Source organism: Microtus pennsylvanicus, chromosome Y, assembly GCF_037038515.1.
Source record: "Microtus pennsylvanicus isolate mMicPen1 chromosome Y, mMicPen1.hap1, whole genome shotgun sequence".
Lineage (NCBI taxonomy): Eukaryota > Metazoa > Chordata > Mammalia > Rodentia > Cricetidae > Microtus > Microtus pennsylvanicus.
Genome location: NC_134602.1, coordinates 42,314,711 through 42,334,221, shown reverse-complemented (window position 1 = coordinate 42,334,221; position 19,511 = coordinate 42,314,711). Strand labels below are relative to the sequence as shown.

General features: G+C 40.9%; 2 pseudogenes; one reads left to right on the top strand and one right to left on the bottom strand.

Moving 5' to 3' along the window:
• Positions 1-6,337: 6,337 nt before the first annotated feature.
• LOC142842066 (peptidyl-prolyl cis-trans isomerase D-like) lies at positions 6,338-15,097 on the bottom strand (annotated as a pseudogene).
• A 3,028-nt stretch (positions 15,098-18,125) lies between these two features.
• LOC142841997 (sorting nexin-3 pseudogene) lies at positions 18,126-19,043 on the top strand (annotated as a pseudogene).
• The last annotated feature ends 468 nt before the right edge of the window (positions 19,044-19,511 follow it).

Genomic DNA, 19,511 nt, shown 5'->3' with positions numbered 1-19,511 from the left:
GTGGAATCCCAGCACAAAACTGTGGATACATAATGTTCCTGGGGTTTACTGGTCAGACAGCTTACCCTATTTTGTGAGCTTCAGGCCAATGAAAGACTCTGTCTCAGAAAAAAAGTGGACAAGACACGAGAAAACACACTCAAACCTGTATATAGGCATCAACCTCAAATGTGCAGAGACACGCGTGACTGTGCACAGACACACGTACACACACACATTTGATCATCTGGTGTGGAGGTTCTCCTTCCTGGACACATCAGGAAATCATACTAGGAGCTTATATACCACACACACCACTACAACCTCACAATACCCCCCCACCCACACACACAAACACACAGAGAGAGGGAGAGAGAGTGAGTGAATTTTGAATCTTATGCTCAAATGCTAATTTGATTTGCCTGAAAGGAGGTTCAGGTATCAGTGCTAAGAAATCAGGTGATACTACCCTATCTAATTCAGGTATCAGTGCTAAGAAATCAGGTGATACTACCCTATTTAATTCCTGTCTCCTGACCCTACTTCCAGTTACCTCACTGGTTTTTCTTATGAAGTAGAGAGGATCTCTGTTTTTCTCTGGTCTTGACCTTAGCAGCACTCTTTCTTCCTTTCTTCTTTTTGTCTGTCTTTCCTTCATTCATTTCTTCATTTGATCCTTCTTCTTTTCGAAAGGGAAGAATTCCAATAGGATGCAGTAGTTGGTCAAGTACTCAAGAGTGTAAGCAGAGCAATCAAAGAGGCAAGTAATATAGCCAATTCGACATGCAGCAACCTAGATCCTGGTAGGCACAGGCCCTAAATTTCTCTTCTCACTGTCCATCTCTCCTTTGTGCTCTCCCTAGAATGGATACTTTTAGGAAAAGGCTGTGCTTCCTCAGAAGCCCAGGTTACCTATAATTCAATCTGTTATAAGTAAGTAGGTGTATAAGATGCAAGAATATGTAAAGAAGTTTAAGAAACAGCTGAAGTTTGTTAGGCATGGTGGTGCATTCCTTTAATCCCAGAACTCTGGAGGCAGAGGGAGATGAATCTCTGAGTTCTTAGCCAATCTGGTTTATAGAGAAAGTTCCAGATCAGCCAGGGATACACAGAAAAACTCAGATAAACAAGAATGAAGGAAGGAAGGGATGAAGGAAAGAAGGAAGGAAGGAAGAAAGGAAGGAAGGAAGATAGAAAGAAAGAAAGAAAGAAGGAAAGAAAAAGAAAAAAAGGAAGGAAGGAAGAAAAAAAGAAAGAAAAGACAAAGCTAACTTGAAAGTTTACTGGGGAAAGGGTTAGAGCTCTCTACATGCCACCTTGCAGAGGAAGTCTTGAGGCTGTTTTAATCTGATCCAGCTAATATGGACCACCGTCCCCCATTGTTGGTCACTTCCTGTTTGGAAGGTCCTGAGCTGGGCCATCCAGAGTCTCCCACTGCCATCTCCTTCTCTCTTGATCTCAGGGAGGCCAACACCATTATCTTTATGCCATCTCAGGACCTTACCCTGCCGACCCATTGTTCTATGGCCTGTCTTTTGTGGTCTGTTGTTCTCTGCTAGAGCTCACCTTATGCCTAACAGCTTCACTGGCAACTGCCATCACATTCCAAATCCTAGGTCTTTTTATTCTTTTTCCTTCGGCACAATGGAGACAGGCTGGTGTCTGGACATCTGATTCAGATCTTGGTTATTCCTCAGCTCATTTGGGGCAGTGCACCAGCTCTCAGAGAAGAAAGCAGCCAGTGACAACCAGCACAGGCTACCCAGAATCATGCTGAGTGGAAAGAGATGATGAAACAGTACACCAGTCAGTGTGAGTCTAGCCATCTGGAAGTTTCTTTCTTGCTCATGTTTCAGGCCTGACCAACAATAATGCCCTTTATGCAAGAATGGGCAATTCAGCCTACCTGGGACCGTGGAGACAGAGCGAGTTGATTTGGTCGTGACGTGAAGGGCACTGAAGCTGACTGCAGTAGTAGATGGATGGCTTCAGCTTGGGGAGGAGGCAGAATCCTCAGACCTTAAACCTGGAAGGTAAGAATGAGGGGTTATTCAGGCTGAGAAGGGCCCCGGGAATGCTGAACAGAGGGGAGAGCAGCAGGGTGTATTGCCAGTCCCTTCTGGCCAAGGAAAGGAGATGGTCCCTACAGAGCAGGTCCTGTCAGGTTCTCTGACTCCCAGGGGTGCCCATCTCTTGCCAGGAAGCCCTCCAGAATAGGAAACAGGAAGCACAGGGCCAAGGCCCTTCCTGTGGTTCCTATCTCCTCAGGACTATGGCTAGATGGGTGGAGACTTGGTCTCAACCCGGAACACATGAATTCATGGATCCAGCACTGGTTTTCAGGAGCTTTGTGACATCAGTTTTATGCATCATAGCGCCCACTGTGGATAACGTGACAACAATTGCCAGGAAACGCATCAGAGCAGCTCCTCACAGTGACTGGGTGTCTTGTTCTCACAGCCCTGGCTCTTCTCCTCTTCTAGTCATGGTCCTTACTGTTCACTGCTGGACCCCCCAGGCACATTCTGTGTGAAGTGTCATTCACATCTTCGACCACTAGATGACGACAGAGTCCGTGGCGAGAAGCTTTTCTGTTCTTTTCATGCTGTGCCAATATTTCCAATCACAGATAGAATTGTACTGGTTCACTGCAGTAAATTATGACTGCAAACAAACTAACGTTCTCACCTTTCCCCTCACACACTCATATCTCTCTCTTTCATATAACCCTTCCCATTAATAAAGTCTGAGAACCAGTATCTGGCCCACCTGGGATCCCCTGCCTTGACTTTCTGTTCTTTTTCTAAATCATAGAGAGGAGAGCGAGTAGTTTCCAGAGTCTAGGACATGAGCCGTGAATGTGCCATCTTGGGTGTTTCTCAGTTTCCTGTATCTACTGCCTGCTTCATATGGTTACATAGTGAAGGCCCAGGTTGCCTCCTGACCTCACAATGATCAGGATGACTAGGAGGCATGACTTAATCATGGGTAACATCTTAGTTGCTCTGTGATTTGGGAGCTACTTATTCAGTCTCTCTGGGCCTTTAGTTTCTTGTGTACAATGTGGATGGCAACAATACTTATGATATGGAATCACTATAATGGTGAAGTAAATATATAAATGTACAGACTATGTGGAGAACGTGTGTGTGTGTGTTCCTATGTACCATGGGCTAAATAAACATTGGCTAAATAGCCCAGGGTGGCCTCACAGTTACAGATGGCTGTCAGTAGGTACTGCAATCTGAACCCGGGTCCTCTGGATAAGAGCACTATCTAGAACAACAGATATATCTTATTATTATTTCAGGTTCTGTTTGTTTTAATTTTATGTGTATGGGTATTTTACTGCATGTGAGTCGGTGGATTTGCCCACGGAGGTCATAAGATGGTGTCAGATCCCTTGGAACTGGAATAACAAGCAGTTGTGAGCCACCATTTGGGGTCTGGGGACTGAAGTCAGGTCCTCTGCAAGAGCCATCCCCTCAGCCCTGCCTCAACATAGATATTTTACCTTTAATCTTTCCTTTTTTTAAATTTTACATTTATGTTTTGGTTGTGAGCCTAGCCTTTAATGACTGAGCCATCTCTCCAGCCCTAAATTTTACATTTATTTTTATCATACTTTCCCACTTCCCCAACTCCTCCCAACTCAACATCATGTTCTTTCTCTTGCTTAAAACAAACAAAACAGTCCTTTAAAACAAAACCATGGAGTCCTATTTATACTGGAAACCACTGGGCATGTGGCCTGTTCTGGGGTGTATTTGCCATACCCAGTGTCACTCCATTGAGAAAGCAGCTATCAATCACAAACAGCTACTTGGCTAGGTGTAGGGCTTTGTGACCAGTTCCCCTCCTCCATGCTGAGATTTTATCTGGCTTGAGCTCCTGCAGATCTCTTTAGTGATGTCACAGTCTCTGTGAGGTCCTATGTGCATCAGCTCTGTTGGGTCTGGAGAACAATGTTGCTTTGGAGTCATCCACCTCCTCCGGAGATTCAGATAGATGCAGATTCCATGAGTCTTCACCCATGAGAGAGTGGGCTTTTAGTGGTGCAAGTGCTTAAGAATCACCCCTGTTGTGTAAAGTCCTCACCCACAATTTGGTCTGACATGGGTTCCCTGCCCAGGAAAAGTGTCACCAATGCCATCACGGTGCTGTTAATGGTGACCGCGGCACATGGTGGAGACTCCTCATGTGGCAATGGACAGGATGCAAAGCTTACAGATCAGATTCAGTGAGTGGTAAGTGTAACAGCCTTCAAAGGCCCTGCCCTCATGCTACAGGCCTGGGATGCTCCACACACTCCCCCTACAGTGCCACCTGCTGGGGGCTAAGTGCTCAAACAGCAAACTTGCAAACCCTACCAACAGTCTAAGTAGACTAAACTGAACTGAGGGCAACAGCTGTTCCCTGCAGCCAGCACTTTACTAAACGAGCAGGTATGTTGGGTAGAACATCCCAAATACTCCTGTTTCAGGAGTGGAGAATAAATTCCCCATAGGCTCAATGTGGTTCTGGTGCCACCTAACAATCTGAGGAATTGATCTCTTCCAAGTACCTAGAGAACATGACAGTAAAGAATGAGAAAAGCTCAAAAGTATTTTTAGAAATAAAAAAAAATCCTATATCCAATAAGATAAAAGTTGAAATATCTGACATCCACAGAAAAGCTTTCACATGTACAAAGACACAGTTGAAATACAACCAGATTGAGGGGGGAATTCACTGATACTGATGTGACTCTAGCTCAGGTAGAAAGAAAGCAGAAATATGTATTTTAGAAGAAAGGGAAGCCAGGCAGTGGTGGTGTACGCCTTTAATCCCGGCACTCAGGAGGCAACCACACAAAGATCTCTGTGAGTTCCAGGCCAGCCTGGTCGACAGAGCAAGTTCCAGAACAGGCTCTAAAGCAACACAGAGACACCCTGTCTCAAAAACAAACAAACAAAAAAGAAGAAGAAAATAAAGCAACTACTAACTACAACCACAAATGTATCTTCAAAGAGGTAGAGATGTGGAAGATTTAAAGCCAGCCTGAATAAACTTACTGGTATATTGATGAAAATTATAATATGGAAAATAAAAACTGTACTGGGTAAGCTCAGACATGACAAAGGATTCATGAACCCAAAGACCCGGCAATAGAAACTACAAAATGAAATATATGGGGGAGGGGGAGACAAAATCAACAATTAAAATACCAGTGAGCTTTAAGACACAGACAATTAGCATCTCTTTCAAGGGGAGATACCTGAATAAAAATACTTTTTAAGATCCATGTCTGATGAATTACAAAGTCATAGATTTAAGTTCCATGAACTTTAAGCACAGGGAACACTAAGGAAAGCTGACTGAAGCACATGATAACTCGATGTAAAAAACAAAACAAAAGTACCTGGGGGAGGGGGCAGGGAATCATGGTAAGTCCAGAGAAATAGAGGTGAGGATGGTGATGGGCTGTTTGTCAGTGGGGACGTGGTGAACAAGTGGACTGCTTGGCAAGATCTTTAACTGGCGAAGGGAAGCAACTCTGTCAACCCAGAATGGCTAAGGAAGCACTTCAGGGGGAAGGCAAATGGATCTAGAGGGAAACAGGGATCCACAGGAAGGGCCAGGTATTATTGCCAGTGCTGGGATGCCTCACTCAGCCATGATGCTGGGGGTGGGGGGTGGGTAATTGGTCCTGCATCAACTTGATTTGTCATGCTTTGTTGACTCCCATGGGAGGCCTGCCCCTTTCTGAAGGAGGAGGAAAGTATAGGGGCAGTAGACAGGAGGTGGGGGGGAGGGAATATGAAGAGAGGAGGGAGGGGAAACTATGGTTGGTGTATAAAATAAATGAAAAAATTTAATAAAAGAAATAAAGGACCAGGTAGTGCCCAAATCAAATAAACCATGCGGTGTAACTACTTTAGGTTTTTCTGTTGCTTATTTACTCTTTAAAATAGTTAGCTTAAAGAAATGTATATATTATTGAGTGTATGCCATATATAGAGAAATAACATCTCTGTATGATGCCGAGTACTGTTCTTTCAAGGTCTGGAAAGAATTGTGTTGGAATTTTCTGGGTATTGTACTGAGTCTGTAAATTGCTTTTGGTAAAATGGTCATTTTTTACTATGTTAATCCTGTTGATCCAAGGGCATGGAAGATCTATCTGTCTTCAAAGACCAGAAGATTTTCTTTTTGTATTACATAGTACTTTATTAAGAACGAACTTATATGTCAGTACTCGTACGTAAACAATAGTGACAATGAATCAAGGCAAACCCATCAGGGATCATGTGTATTATAGTAATTTACATTATCTGTTATATAATTGATGTGTAATAGTTAAGCAAAACTTAAGACATTAAGCAAACATTTTTGCATGTATTTCCTTCTCTTTACCTTTCTGTGCCTTTATCATTTGTTTGACTTTAAGCAATTTTCTCCCTGGATAGCAGCTCTATCTCCTGGGACTACCTCCTGTGTCTCCCTACGATTGACCAATGACAGCACCATTTGTTAAATATGCTTTCTTTTTTTCATTTGATATTTTTTGCTTCATTGTCAAAAATCAGGTGTTCGGAGGAGTGTGGATTAATATCCAGGTCTTCAATTCAGTTCCATTGGTCCTCCTATCTGTTCTTATGCCAATGCCAGGCTGTTTTCAGTACTGTAGCTCTGTAGTAGAGTTTGAATTCAGGGATTGTGATGCCTCCAGAAGTTCTTTTATTGCACAGGATTGTTTTGACTATAAATGCCCCTCGACCAAAGAATGGATAAGGAAAATGTGGTAATTTATACAATGGAGTACTACACAACAGAAAAAATAATGACATCTTGAATTTTGCATGGAAATGGATGGAGCTAGAAAACATTATTTTGAGTGAGGTAACCCAGACACAGAAAGACAAATATCATATGTACTCACTCATAAGTGATTTTTAAACATAAAGCAAAGGAAACCAGCCTACAAAACCACAATCCCAGAGAACTTAGACAACAATGTGAACACTAAGAGAGACGTACATAGAACTAAACTACATAGGAAGTAGAAAGTAGAAAAAGGCAAGATCTCCTGAATAAATTGGGAGCATGGGGACCTTGGGGGATGGTTGAATGGGGGAAGATAGAGGCAGGGAGGGGAGCAGAGAAAAATGTAGAGCTCAATAAAAATCAGTTTAAAAAAGAAAAAAAAAGATTGGCCAATGCTGGATCATATTCTTTTAATCCTTGCCATCCTTGCATTTTATATATAGTGCTTTGGTATTTGATGGGCCCATTTCAAAAGCCTCCAAACAACTGCCAGTTGCTCCCTGCCAACTTGACATCTTCAATTTACAAGCACCAATACTCGGTAAACAGCTTAAAGATATAGGTTGCAGTCTGGATGTATCTGCTGTCTCAATAAAAGCCTTTGAATTACCCACACACCCTAAAAATTTTACATGTTTTAGAAGCTATCTTCCAGTTTTGAGATTTGAAAAAATTATTTCCATTTCTTAAGTCTTTAGCTATTAACAAATTCTTACCTACATCTTTTAAATCTATACCTATATCCTTGGTGAAATCAGAACAGCCGTCACCAGAGCCATCTTTGGGGAATATTCCCCCATCACCTTTTCTTTTTAGGTCTCTGCATTCTATAACAACACAGAGTTTGGCAGGGTTTTTTTTGTTGTTGTTGTTGTTTTTTGCCCCTCACTTCTACATTATCAAGCATCCTTGCCACACCTACTCCTTCAATTACTTGACCAAATACTACATTTCCCATCATTATGGAGTCGGAAATGTTGTGATACTGAACTGAGACCCAATTGTATTGGGGGCCTACATTTGTCATGCTCAGCAAACCCTCTTGACCATGCTTGTAAAGATTTTTCATTTTCAAATTTTTCTCCATAAGTAATTTCTTCACCTATCCCATTCTGACTTGAGAAGTTTCTGCCTTGAATCATAAGTCTCTTAGTAACTTGATGGAAATGGCATCCTTTAAAATGTGCAAAGGTTTCTCAGTTGTGGATCCAGTGCCTTTTTCTCCTGTACACAATGCAAGAAAATTTGACATCTGCCAACAATTCTAAAACAATTCATCCAACTTGCTCCCTGTCCATGTTCAAATCAAAGAAGACCCGAGGGTTTTTGGAGTTGGGAGGGCTTGGCAGGTCAGGGTGGGGGCAACATCTTCAGTCCAGGTACCGGGAAGCAGGACTGAGAATTGAAGGTTTTTTATTTTTTTGTTTTCAATAATTATTACTTAATTTTATGTGCATTTGTATGAAGGTGTTAGGTCCCCTGGAACCAGAATTGTAAACTGCCATGTGAGGGCTGGGAATTGAACCAGAGTCCTCTGGAAGAGCAGTCAGTGCTATTAACCACTGAGCCATCTCTCCAATCCCAATAGACTTATTTTTATAATGCAGGTCTTTCACTTGTTTAGTTAGAGTTACCCCACAATGTTCTATATTATTTGAGGCTATTGTGAAGAGTGATTTCCCCAATTTCTTTCTCAGTCTGTTTGTCATTTGTATATAGGAAGGCTACTGATTTTTTTTTAAGTCTTATATTTAGCCACTTTGCTAAAAGTGTTTATTAGCTGTAGGAATTACCTAGAGGCATTTTGGGGGTCACTTATGTATACTATCATATAATCTGCAAATAGTGAAAGTTTGACTTCTTCCTTTCCAATTTGTATCCTCTTGATCTTCTTCAGTGGCTATGGGACAATGGCCTGTACTATGTCACTTGTATTTTAAATAAATGCTGATTGGCCAGTGACCAGGCAGGAAGTAGAGGTGGGGCAACGAGAATTCTGGGAAGAGGGAAGTTTCAGTCTGCAGTTATCATCCAGACAGAGAGGAAGCCAGACACAAAGCAAACAAGATGTGACTGCCTCACCAAAAAAGGAACCAAGCCATGTGGCTGACATAGACAAGGATAATGGGCCAATTTAAGTTGTAAGAAGGAGTTAATAAGAAGAAGCCTGAACTAATAGGCCAATCAGTTTATAATTATTGTAGGCCTCTGTGTGTTTATTTGGGACTAAACAGCTTTGGGACCTGGTGGGATAGAAACCCCAATCAACATTCAGTTGTCTTATTGCTCTAGCTTGAACTTCAAGTACCATATTGAATAGATACAGAGAGAGTGGACAACCTTGTCTTGTTCTTGATTTTAGTGAAAATACTTCAAGTTTCTTTCCATTTAATTTGATGTTGGCTATAGGTTTGCTATAAATTACCTTTATTATGTTGAGGTATGTTCCTTGTATTCCTAATGTCTCCAGGACTTTTATCATGAAGGGGTATTGAATTCTATCAGGGACCTTTTATGCATCTTCTGGTGGATTATAGTTACTTAAAATATATTTATATATTTTTTGCCTTCCAAGATTTTATTGAGTGGTTTGGGTATAACCAAACTATTTTTTCCTGTTCCCTTTTTAAGGTAATTTATTTATTTATTTTATATCCCAACCACACTTTCCCCTCCCTCCTTTCCTCCCATTACCTCCCTCCATTCCTGTTTCCTGCCCCCATCCTCTCCTTCTCTATTCAGAAAGGGGCAAGCTTCCCATGGGAGCCAACAAAACATGGCATAACAAGTTGAGGTAAGACTAAGCTCCTACACTTGTATTAAGGCTGGACAAGGCAACCCAGTATGAAGAACAGGTTCCTAAGAGCCAGCCATAGCCATGGGGACAGCCCCCGATCCCTGTAGGAGTCCCACAAGTAGACTAAGCTACACAACTCTCATAATATGTAGATGGCCTAGGTCAGTTCCACGCAGGCTCCTTGGCTGTTGATTCAGTCTCTGTGAGCCCCTAGGAGCCCAGGTTAGTTGTTTCTTTGGGTTTTCTTGTGATGTCCTTGACCTGTCTGGCTCCTACAATCCTTTCTCCCTCTCTTTAGCAGGATCCCTTATGCTTAGCCTAATATTTGGCTGTAGTGTAGTGTCTCAATCCTTTCACTAGAACACAGGATATGCCAGTTCAGGCTATGTATTCACTATTGCTTGGGAGGCTTAACTTTGGTCATCCTTGTAGATTCCTGGGACTTCCCCTTATATTAGGTTTCTACCTAAGAATGAAATATCTTGTTCCCCCATCCAGTCATCCCTTTCACTTACTCCCCCCCTCTATCCAATCCCAACCTAATTTTTCTCATGTACCTATCCCCCACCCACTTCCAGTCCACCCAGGAGATCTCTTCTATTTCTCCTTCCCAGGGAGATCTGGATATTACCAAAAAGCTGCTATGAATTTGAACATAGTTGAACAAGTGTCCTTGTAGTATGGCTGAGCATCCTTTGGGTTTATGTTCAAGAGTGGTATTGCTAGGTCCTAAGGTAGACTGATTCCCAATGTTCTGAGAAATTGTCATACTGATTTCCAAACATGCTGTATAAATTTACACTCACACCAGCAATGGAAGAGTGTTTCCCTTGCTCCACATCCTCTTCAGAATAAGCTGTCATTGGTGTTTTGATTTTGATCATTCTGACAGGTGTGAGATGGAATCTCAAAGTCATTTTGATTTTCATTTCCCTGATGACTAAGGATGTTGAACAATTTGTTAAGTGTTTCTCTACCATTTGAGATGCTTCTGTTGAGAATTCTGTTTAGATCTATACCCCAATTTTTAATTATATTATTTAGTTTTTTGATGTCTAGTTTCTTGAGTTCTTTATATATTTTGGAGATCAGTTGCCTGTTCGATGTAGGGTTAGTGAATATCTTTCCCTACTCTTTAGGCTGGTGATTTGTCTTATTGACAGTGTCCTTTGACTTACAGTAGCTTTTCAGTCTCATGAGGTCCCAGTTATTAATTATTGATCTTAGTGTCTGTGCTACAAATGTTCTATTCAGGACATTTTCTCCTGTGCCAGTAAGTTCAAGGCTATTTCCAAATTTCTCTTCTACCAGATTTATGTTGAGGTCTTTGATCCACTTGTACTTAGTTTTATGCAGGGTGATAGATATGGATCAATTTGTATTCTTCTACATGCCAGCATCCAGTTATGCCAGCACCAGTTTTTAAAGATGCCTTCTTTTTTCCATTGTATATTTTTGGCTTCTTTGTCAGAAATCATGTGTTCATAGGTGTGTGAATTTATGTCAGGGTTTTTAATTTGATTCCATTAATCCCTGTGTCTGTTTTATGCTAATACCAAGCTGTTTTCATTACTATAACTCTATAGTAGAGCTTGTAGTCAGGGATGGCAATACCTACAGAAGTTCCTTTATTGCCAGGCAGTGGTGGTACACACCTTTAATCCCAGCACTCGGGAAGCAAAGACAGGCGAACTCTGTGAGCTCAAGGCCAACCTGGTCTACACTGTTACACAGAGAAACCCTGTCTTTAAAAAACAAAAACAAATAAAAAAGAAATTTCCTTAATTGTACATGATTGTTTTAGCTATCCTGGGCTGTTTGTTTTTCCATATGAAGTTGAGTATTGTTCTTTTGAGCTCTATGTATTGGGATTTTGATGCAGATTGTACTGAATCTGTATATTGCTTTTGGTAAGATTACTATGTATACTACATTAATTCTACCAATACATGAGTGTGGGTGATCTTTCCATCTGCTTATGTCTTTTCTAATTTCTTTCTTCAAAGACTAGAAGGCCTTTGACTTGTTTGGTTAAAGTTACCCAAAACTATTTTACATTGTGGCAATAGTGAAGGGTACCATTTCACTGATTTCTTCCTCAGCCCTTTTATCATTTGTATATAAGAGAGCTACTGATTTTTTTGTTAATCTTATATCCAGCTACTTTGCTAAAGGTGTTTATCAGCTGTAGGAGTTCCCTGGTAATATTTCATATATATTACTATGTCATTTGCAAATACAAATACTTTGTATTCTTCCATTCTTATTTGTATCCCTTTGATCTTCTTTTGTTGTCTTAATAACTCTAGATAGAACTTCCATTACTATATTGAGTAGATATGGAGAATGGACAGCCTTGTCTTGTTTCTGATTTTAGTGGAATTGCTTTGAGTTTCTCTCCATTTAATTTGATGTTGGCTGTCAGCTTGCTGTATATTGCTTATATTATATTATTATTATATATTGTTTTGATTTATTTTAGGTATGTTTCTTGTATCCCTGATCTCTCCAAGACTTTTATCATGAAGCACTGTTGGATTTTGTCAAAGGCTTTTTCATCATCTAATGAGATGATCATGTATTTTTTTTTTTAGTCAACTTATATGGTGGATTACATTGACACCTTTTCATTTGTTGAGCCATCCCTGCTTCTCTGGGATGAAGCTCACTTGATCAGGGTGGGTGATCTTTTTGATGTGTTCTTGGATTCTGTTTGCCAGTAATTTATTCAGCATTTTTGCATCAATATTCATGAAGGAAATTGGTCTGTGTTATCTTTGTTTAGTCTTTGTGTGGTTTGGATATCAAGGTGACTGTGGCATCATAAATTGAATCTGAATATATTCCTTCTGTTTCTATTGTGTGGAACAGTTTGAGGAGTATTGGTATTAACCTTTCTTTGAAATTTTGATAGAATTCTGCATTGAAACCATATTTACCTGGGCTTTTTTTTTTGGGGTGGGGATACTTTTAATGACCATTTCTATTTCCCTAAGGGTTATAGGTCTAATTAAATTGTTTGTCTGATCTTGATTTAATTTTAGTATGTGGTATATATCAAGAAAATTTTCTATTTCTTTTAGGTTTTCCAATTTTGTGGAATACAGGTTTTTGAAGTATGACCTAACGATTCTCTGGATTTCCTCAATGTGTATTATGTCCCCCCATTTCATTTCTGATCTTTTTACTTTGGATATTATCTCTCTGCCTTTTGGTTAGTTTGGATAAGTGTTTGTCTATCTTGTTGGTTTTCTCAAAGAACCAACTCTATATTTTGTTGATTCTTTGTATTGTTCTCTGTTTCTATTTTATTGATTTCAGCCCTCAGTTTGATTATTTTTGGCTTCTACTCCTCCTGGGTGAGTCTGCTTCTTTTTGTTCTAGAGCTTTCAGGTGTGCTGTTAAGTCACTAGTGTGATATTTCTTCAAATTCTTTATGCAGGCACTTAGTGCTATGACCTTTCATCTCAGTAGCACTTTCATTGTGTCCCATAAGTTATAGGATATCATGCATTCCTTTTCATTTAATTCTTGGAAGTCTTTGATTTCTTTATTTCTTCCTTGGCCTAGTGGTAATTAAACTGAGAGTTGTTCAATTTCCCTGCATTTGTTGTCTTTCTGTAGTTTGTGTTGTTAAACTACAGCTTTAATCCCTAGTGATCTGGTAAGATACAGGGTGCTTTTTGACCAAGTAAGCATTCAATTTTGGAGAAAGATCCATGAGATGCTAAGAAGAAATTACACTCTTTTTGTTTTGTTTTGTTTGTTTTGAGACAAAGTTTCTGTTTCTACTATGATTTTATTGAATAAGTTTTCTATGCCTTTGAATTGGAGTTATTCTTTTTTTTAACCCTATTGTTCTTACTTAGCTTTGGTCTTTTCATGATGACCCAGACTTCCTGGATGTTTTATTTTAGGAATTTAATGAATTTAACATTTTCTTTGAATGATGAATCTATTTCTTCTGTGGTATCCTCAATGCCTGAAATTCTCTCTTCCATCTCTTATATTCTGTTGATGATGCTGGTATCTGCAATTCCTGTTTGATAACCCAGATTTTCCATTTCCAGAATTCCCTTAGTTTGTGTTTTCTTTATTCCTTCTATTTCTATTTTCAAGTCTTGAACTGTTTCATTCACCTGTTTGTTTTTTCTTCACTTTGTTGTCATTCTTTAAGGGATTTATTGATTCCCTCCATTTTTTGTTTGTCTTTTTCTTCATTTCATCAAGGGTGTTTTTCTTTTCCTCTTTAAGGGTCTCTATCCTCTTCATAGTTATTTTTAAGTTCTTTTTCTTGTGCTTCAGCTACACTGGAATGTTCAGGTCTTACTGTCATAGTTTAGCTGGATTCTGGTGGTGACATAATTGTTCTTTCTGTTATTGATTGTGTTCTTACACTGGCATTTAGACATTTGGATTTGGGAGGATTATAATTTTATTATGTTTATTCCTGTGTTTGTTTTTGTTGAATGGGTATTTTTTCTCTTGGTTTCTGTTTTCTCTATGGTTTTCTGGTTCAAGTGGCCAAGGTTTCTTGTGAGTGATGGGTCTTCAGGTCCAGTAGGGTATCTCTGGTGGGGTTTTGGGGACCTTGGGTTCCTTGATCTGGTCTGGCCTTCAGTAAAGCCAAAGTCTTCTTGGGTTTCTAGATCTGGCCTGGCTTGAGTTTTCTTGTTGTGATCTAGATGCCCTCACTCCCCATGACTGACAGGGTAACTTCCTTGTGGTCTGTAATTGACAAGGATGTTTGTGTTCTTTCTGGCTGGTGGTTTTCCACAGAAGTAATAAAGGTATAAAAGACTTTAGCTTGGGGAAAAATAAAGGTTGTTGTTCTTTTACCTGAGAAGAAGCCTCCGTGTCTCAATCCCAGTACCCCCGCCAGTCTCGGCATCCAGGCAGTGCTGGCACAATATCTTCTGTAGTGCCTATGACCAACCAGGCTTCTGGAAAAGCTCTTCAGACTTGTGTAGACTGTTCTGAGCTTAAGGAGTCTGCTGGAGTTGTGCGAAAGTGCTAGTTGTGGGGAGGATGATGAGGTGGGAAGGGTTGGGCAGTAGTGTGGTTCTTGAGGGAGCAAAATCCAGGGGTGGTAGTGGCAGTCCAGCTGGCAGGTGGATCACTCACTTATTCCTAAACTAGTGAGGACTATAACAGAGCAGTAAGTGTCTGCTGGAGTTGGGGGCAGAGCTCAGCAGTGATGCTGGTGCTGAGATGGGAGGAGGTGGGCCATAGGATGCATCCTGATAATAGAGAATCTGGTAATTGGAGCAGCTCATTTGGGAGGCAGCTCACTCACCTGTTCTTCTAACTGGTGTGGACCATATCTGTATCTATGGAGTCTGCTGGAATTGTGGGGAATTACTGGCCAAGGAGAAGATGATGAAATGGGAGGGGTTGGGCTATGCTGTGGTTCTTGGGATGCATAATCTAGGGTGGTGTGGCAGTAGTTGGCAGGTGGTTCCTCACCTACTCATCAATGGGTGAGGGCTGAACCAGAGCAGTGGGGCTGGACATAGGGGCCAGCAGTGATGCTGGTGCTGAGATGGGAGGGACAGTCCACAAAACAAGAAGGTTACTCTGAGTTCTGGGTTCTGGCTGGTATGGTCTAGTTTTCATTGGCAGAAGTTTTCTGGGATTGGGGGCAGGGTTCAGTAATAGTGGGGCCCTGGATGAGTTGTGATGGTGTGGGCCTGGGGAAAGGTAGGAAGGTAAAGAGTTCAGGGAAGGGTATAGCTTACTAACCTGGTCTTACTGGTGTGGTCTGGGCCTGTTTGGCAGAAGTCTTCTGGGGTTGGGGAAGGACCCAGCAGAGGGTCCAGGGATGAGATGGGATGGCATGGGCCTGGGTAAGGGTCATGAAATTATGAATTTTACAGGCAATTGGATGAAACTAGAAAAAAATATCACACTGAATAAGTTAACACAGACCTAAAAAGACAAATATGGCATTATGTATTTACTTACAAGTGAGTATTAACAGTTAATGAAAATCAAGCTACAATCCACAGACCCTGAGAGGTCAGGTAAAGAGGAGGGCTCCAGAGGAAGGGGAAATAGAATGAATTTTGCAGGTGGACTGGAGGAGGATAGGGATAAAGGGGGAAGGATCAGGTGGGAAGAAAGGATGAAGGAGGAGAATGCGGGTACAAACTACTAGGATTGGGGGAGCATTGGGCATGTGTGGAAGCATAGTGCAGTGGAAACTTCCTGGAGTTTATGAGTGTGACCCTAGTGAGGACTCCTAGTAACGGAGGCTATGGAGTCTGAACTGGCCTTCTTTTGTAGCTAGGCATGGCTTCCAGTGTTGGGACTGAGTTACATTCCTTTGAGCTGCTGGCCAAAAGGGCCCTGTAAAGATTCCTAAAAAACCAGGTGGTGTTAGGCCATAAAAACCATCTCTGAAAACTGAAAGTGGAGCCCCATTCTGAGGACAACATCTACTATGTTTACTGACTGTAGAAAGTTCAAGCTTGTGTGGGCATGGAGAATTCACCCCTATGTTCTGGTCCTTTTGGTGTGGAAAGGTAGGTGCTCTGCAGGTATGGAAAGAGAAACATGGACATCAATCTAGCAGCAAATCTTCCACCTATAATCTGCCCTTCTAGCAATGTGCACTGGGGCAATGGTGGCACAGAACATGTTCGGGTGGCCAAGTAAGTCTAACTTGAGGCCCAAGCCATGAGAGGGAGCCAATGCCCTGCACTGCCTTGATGACAGCTTCAGATATGGAAGCTGGATAGACCAGAGACCCAGGGTAGAACCAAACACAGCTGTTTGAAAACAAAACAACAATCAATGAGATGATTCCTAATGATATATTCTGCTATACTCATGGACCGGTGCCTTGTCCAGTCATCATAGAAGAGGCTTTTTTTGGCAGCAGATGGGAACTGGTACAGAGACCTACAACCAGACATTATGCAGAGAGGAGAGAGAGAGAGAGAGAGAGAGAGAGAGAGAGAGAGAGAGAGAGAGAGAGAGAGAGAGAGGCTAAATTGGAGGTCTCTGTTGGGTCCCTCCCCTCAGAGACTTGGGAACATGGCAGAAGAGGGAAAGAAAAGATGGCATGAGTCAGAGAGGATGGAAGAAAACAGGAGAACATGGTCCACCGAATCAACTAAGCAGCACTCATATGGGCTCACAGAGACTAAAGTAGCAAGTATGGGGTCTGCATGAGTCTGCAGCAGGTCCTCTGCATAAATATTGTACCTGTTGGCTTGGTATTTTTGTAGGACTTCTAAAAGTGGGATGGGGTGTGTACCTGACTCGCCTGCTCTTGAGATAGATGCTTCTCCTCCTACTGGGTTGCCTTGAGCAGTCTTGATAGGAGGGTTTGTGCCTAGTCCTATTGTAACTTGTTATGTCATGCTTGGTTGATAGCCCTGGGACAGCTGCCCTTTTCTGAAGGGAAGCAGAGGAGGAGTGGATCTGGGAAAGAAGGAAGCTGTGGAGGGGGAGCTGGGAGGAGTGAGAGGAGGGTATACTGTGGGCGGAATACATTGTATGAGAGCAGAATCTCTTTTCAATAAAATTTAAAAAGAAATAGCATGTCTGACAATAGAATTATAAAAGCTGGGACAGATATATGAATATGTAAGAGTCTTAGCTCCTGCCTGATATTTTATATTTTCAATTTTTTTGAGACAGGGTCTCTCTATGCCTCTCATGAAACTCTTTGTGTAGACCACCAAACCCAGAACATGTACAATTGTGAAATTATATTTGGTTAATATAAAGGTATATGTAATACTCTTTAAAGCAATTGTTAAAATAACAAAGCAATGTCTAATAGATAGCTAAGAATGAATAAATCTTCAAAGACTTAAATCATTAATAGATCCCACAACCCAAGAGAAAGCAGAATAAAAGAGCACAAAACCAAAAACCAACTAGATAAATAAAAAATAAAAAGAAAGTAGATAGAATCAGACCTAACCAGAGAAATCATAACATCAAATATGGACCCTATGGTAGATCTAGTGCAAGTTTTTGGGAAAGTCTCTAGACAGATCTCTAGAATGACTGTATCTTATCGGATCACCATAGCTTAAAGTTAGAAGACAACAGCAACACTATTTCAGAAAGCCCACAAACACTTGGAAACTGAACAGTGCTCATTTGAATCACCAATGGGTCAAGAGGAAATAAAGAAAATAAAGACTTCCTAAAATTCAATGAAAAGTACTGCACAACATACTCAAATTTATGGGACAAAATGAAATCAGTGTTAAGAGGAAAGTTTATAGTACTAAATGTCTACATAAATAATATGGGAAAACCCCACACTAGCGAGTTAACAGGCTACCTGAAAGCTCTAGAACAAAAAAAAGCAAACTCACCCAGGAGTGCTAGATGACAGGAAATAATCAAATTGATAGCTAAAATCAACAAAATAGAAACAAAGAAAATAATACAAAGAATCAGTGAGACAAAATGTTGGTTCTTTGAGAAAATAAAAAAAAAATAGACAAACCTTTATCCAAACTCACCAAAAGGCAGAGAGAGAGAATATCCAAATTAACAAAATCAGAAATGGCACAGCGAAATGGCGGAGACCATAGCGGACACCCAGCGGCTGATCACCAAGCTGCAGAACCTGAATGACGCCTATGGGCCGCCCAGCAACTTCCTTGAGATCGAGGTGAGCAACCTGCAGACCATGGGGGTCGGCCGGGCCGCTTCACCACCTACGAGATCAGGGTCAAGACAAATCTTCCTATCTTCAAGCTGAAGGAATCTACTGTTAGAAGAAGATACAGTGACTCTGAGTGGCTTCGAAGTGAACTAGAAAGAGAGAGCAAGGTTGTAGCTCCCCCACTCCCTGGGAAAGCGTTTTTGCAGCAGCTTCCTTTTAGAGGAGACGATGGAATATTTGATGACAATTTCACCGAGGAAAGGAAGCAAGGGCTGGAACAGTTTATAAACAAGGTCGCTGCTCATCCTCTGGCCCAGAATGAACGTTGTCTTCACATGTTTTTACAGGATGAAATAATAGATAAAAGCTATACTCCATCTAAAATAAGACATGCCTGAGTTTGGAAAGAAGAGGCAAAATGAGACCATTAATGATTGCTCCACACCAATGAAGAAGCTGTAACTAACTTAGCATGCTGCACGGGCGCTGCTCTAACACGCCCTGGGTGTTCTAACACTCACAGGCTCCCTTTCATTTTGTTTTGTTTTGGCAGTTGACAAGAAGTTTTTCATTTGCTTTAGTGAAAACTCCCTCGTTGAGCCTCTCTACCTAACTCTCCTTGTTGTGTCCCTATACACATTGTAGCCTCACAAGCCCCATAGACCTGCACTGTCCTGACTAAAGTTGCTGTCTTGGTCTTATTTGCAGATTCTGTGTCCTGTTTGCTTCTTGAATCTGATTGGCTAGAATCTTTCTCTTCCCCCTTAATGTGTGATGTCACCACTTGGTCCTAATTTATGTGCAGGAGCACGACACTGTTTGTCTCCGGTGTACTTTGTGTGCAGAGTGCATCTTTCTTCTGGCCTGTAATCCCCTTCACATGGAAGATTAATGAGGGAAATCTTTATATTCTGTATAAAAGCAAAATCAAATTTATATACTAAAATCATTTGTCTAAAAATTTAAGTTGTTTTCAAATAAAAGTTGAAATGCAAAAAAAATAAACAAAAAAACCAAAATCAGAAATGAAAAGGGGGACATAACAACAGACACAGAGGAAATCCAGAGAATTGTCAGGTCATACTTCAAAAATCTGTACTCCACAAAATTGGAAAACTTAAAGGAAATTGACAATTTTCTGGATAAATATCACTTGCCAAAATTAAATCAAGACCAGATAAGCAAATTAAACAGGCCTATAACTGCTGAAGAAATAGAAACAGTCATCAAAAGTCTCCCAACAAAAAAAGGGGAGACAGAAGGAAGGGAAGGGAACAGCAAAAATGTACAGCT